Source organism: Lactuca sativa, chromosome 3 (genome assembly GCF_002870075.4).
Source record: "Lactuca sativa cultivar Salinas chromosome 3, Lsat_Salinas_v11, whole genome shotgun sequence".
In the NCBI taxonomy this organism is placed as follows: Eukaryota; Viridiplantae; Streptophyta; class Magnoliopsida; order Asterales; family Asteraceae; genus Lactuca; species Lactuca sativa.
In genome coordinates, this window is record NC_056625.2 from 302,354,578 (window position 1) to 302,358,364 (window position 3,787).

The window sequence follows — 3,787 nt, forward strand, 5'->3', positions numbered from 1 at the left end:
GAAAAGTAAGTTTTGTACCAGAAAAATTGTGCTTTGACTCTATGTCCTATAACCTGATCCATACCTGGTACCCTTATGATGACTTAATGTATACTAAGCATAAATATATATAGAATCGGGTAGATAAAAGATTGGGTGAACCTGTTCCAAGCCCACAGCCCAACGAGGACAAGAAATGAAGCGGAGATCACACATCCTATTAGCTGTCGGAACCTATTAGTATATATGTATCCTATCGTGTATACATTAAGGAATCATAAAGCTAGCATTATGATCCTAACTTTTGAAAGTAGCCTCCCACCAAGACCTGACTGTTTTGAAAGTAGCCTTCTACCAAGACCCGACCGTTTTGAAAGTAGTCTTCTACCAAGAACCGACTGTTTTGAAAGTATCCTTCTACCAAGACCCGACTGTACGACTATTATTAGATAAATCTAACCTATGGTAAAGGTATTAATAATATTGAAACTGGCATTTTAAAGGTATTAAATATTGAAACTGGAATTTTATATCCTTCTGTAACTGTCGTATTGAAAGTGTAAGTATTGTAGTATTTGTAATAAGTGACTACTCTTAGTACTATCTTGCCTTAATTGAAGGTTAAGGCATAATGTGATGGCTAGATCCCATGCTAAACGCTCCCTTGTCAAGAGATTTTAGGAACTACATGCGACCCCTACATGAGTGCAAGCCGCGAACATCCACATTACTATTATCATGTATACCTAATATAACTATCACAATGTAGAAGTGATTCATTGGTATACCTAATATAACCGACACAATTTATATGGATAGTCTTTTGAGAATAGTATCTTTATAATTATATTAATATATTATAATTTCTAATATATTAATATGAAATCACATTATTTAATTAGTATTGATCAAGAATTAATTTAGAATTAATTAAGTGATCAAAATGAACTAATTAAATATGGACTCTTATATATATGGTATGATGGGCCAAGTTCATTTAGGTTGGGCCAAGCTTTCATGGATAGTCCATGGAGTGTTTAACCCATGGATCATATGAAATGAAAGGTCATGGCTTTAACCCTAGTCTCCACACTATATAAAGATGTCTTGGTGAAATTGGAACTAGTGTAGGTACACTAAGAGGGCTAGCTGATTTCACTAGACAGAACCAAACTATTCTTATTCTCAAAGTCTTCCAAGGTGTTTTGGTGTTTTGTGATTCCACTTGAGGCTTCCACACTATTGGGGCTAAGCTCTTAAAGCTTGAAGACATGAAGCTAAACCAAAAGGTATGTCGTCTAACTAGTCTTTATAGTATAGTTGCCTCACATTATGCTAGTTACGATTAAAGCCTTGGAAAGTTCTTGTTTGCATGTATAATAGAGAAAACAGGGATCCAAGGTTTATAGGGTTGCATGTACACCATAGGAGTGTTAGAATGCTCAAAACCCAACACCTCAAACACTAGCAATCAACTTGAGGAGGAAACTCTAGTTGAGTCGATTGACGAGTTTGTACCTTTGAGGCGTTGCAGTAGAGTTAGTGTTCCACCTGTGCTGCATGGTTTCTATATAACATCTAAGAGTGATACATTTAGCAATGATAACACAATTATAAATTTGGATGAAGCTAACAAATATAAGGAAGCCATGGAAGGCCCGAGTCTGCTAAATTGAAAGAGGCTATCGACAACGAGATTTAGTCAATGTATGACAATCAAGTTTGGAACTTGGTTGACAATGTATTGGGTCGTAAGACAATCAGGTGCAAATGTATGTTCAAGAAGAAGACCGACATGCATAGAAAGGTACACACATATAAGGTGCGACTGGTTGCGAAGGGATTTAGCGAAACTCTAGGAGTTAAATATGATGAGACGTTCTCGCCAGTGGCATAGATTAAGTCTATTAGGGTTATGTTAGCCATAGCTGCATTTCATGATTATGAAATATGGCACATGGATGTCAAAACCGCTTTCCTTAATGGAAAGTTGGCTAAGAATGCTTACATGAGTCAGCCATAGGGTTTTGTTAATGCAAAGACTCTATTAGGATATTGAGAGACATAAGTAACAGAGCAATTGGACTTAGTCAAAGTAACTACTTGGTAAAGGTGTTGAAAAGGTTCAACATGATGGATTCCAAGAAAGGTGAATTACCCATCCAAGGCAATACCTGTAACGCCCGCAAATCCGGGCTAGTCAAATTAGAGGCAATATGGGTCGAAAATGACTTTTTGACAAAAGATTATTTAGAATAAATAATCTTAACCAAGCTTTAGAATACGTGACAAGGTTTCCGTACATATAAAGAACGCCGGAATCCGAGTTATAACAAAGAAGTTATGACCCGTCGAAGTTTCGCGACGAAACCGACACGATACCGGGAAACGTAAATAGTAAATTACCGATAGAGCGAGATTTAGCCTTAGAAATCTAAACGAAAGTTGTAGAATAGGCTAAACTAAGAACATCGTTAAAAAGAACGCCCAAATCTGACTTCGTATGAAGAAGTTATGATTTTTCGAAGTTTCGGATTAGCAGTGTACAACCCGAAATTCGAATATTAGATCGAGTGATTTTTAGCCGACATGACCTAAACGAGAATCAAAAATCTCGTTAAGAGTAGCATAACATGAAAAAGATGGGCGAAAACAGACGTCGGATGAAGAAGTTATAAGGATTTAACGGACCAATCCTGTCCCGACCTATTAATAATATAAAATTTAAAATCGAGCCAAAATAAGTCGACGGAGTCTAAATGAAAGTTGTAGAGTACGTTACCACCTTCACGTGGATATAAAGAACGTCAAAAATGGAGCTCGTATGAAAAACTTATGATTTTTAAAAGTCGAGAGTGGAATTTGCGAAGGCTGATAAGGAATCGATGACGTGGCACGATTTGGACCGTTGCTTGCTGATCACGCCTTGCATCCGATGAACACCACGAAGTCTCGACTTACGCCCCACGTCCGAAGCTGGGTACGCCCAACGTACTTGATCTTGTCCGGGTCCGAGAATGGGTGCGAGCCAGCTGGTGCGAAGCTGGCATTCTTATCCGAGGACTACGCCCCGCGTAGCCTCCCTACGCCCAGCGTAATGACCGAAGTTTGGCACTATAAATAGAGGTGCGAAGTGCTCCGAACTTTCACACATTTCTCATATCTGTCTCTCTAAACTTTCTCTCTCTAGGTCCTCTAAACCTCCCTAAGCCCTAGATAAAACCCCTAGCTCCCGAGGGAAGCCCCGAGGCTCCCGTAGTCCCGAGATAAAGAGCCTTTCGGTTTCGAAACGCTGCTCCAATTAACTTCTGGTTTTCGATAAAATTCGCTGTAAGTGTGCTACGCTTACGTAATTTTTTAATATAGCTATCAAATAATTATAGGAATGTTATTAGGTCCTTAAAATAATTATTTGGGCTATTATTATGAGTTATATTGAGTGTTATTAACGCTTAGTAATAGTCAGAGTAATTAATTTGTTGCGGTTATCGTTAGACTAAACCCTAGTGGTATTGGTACTAGGTTTTATCGAAGGAAAATCGTTATGAGAGTATCGAAGCGCTGTCGGAGTGCTGAGTCATCACCTTTCAGGTGAGTACATAGTTACTTTCATCTTACACATAGACATGAAGTATTTTATATAAATTACGTGCTATGTGTGCATATTACCTGAGTACTTGATGTCTATGCTAGATGAACGATTTCATTCACGTTTTAAATGATTTAAATTGTATATGTATTTTATATCTACGAAAATGTTGGGGTAAGACATGGGTAGATGTAATAGATGAAATATGAGTTGGATGAT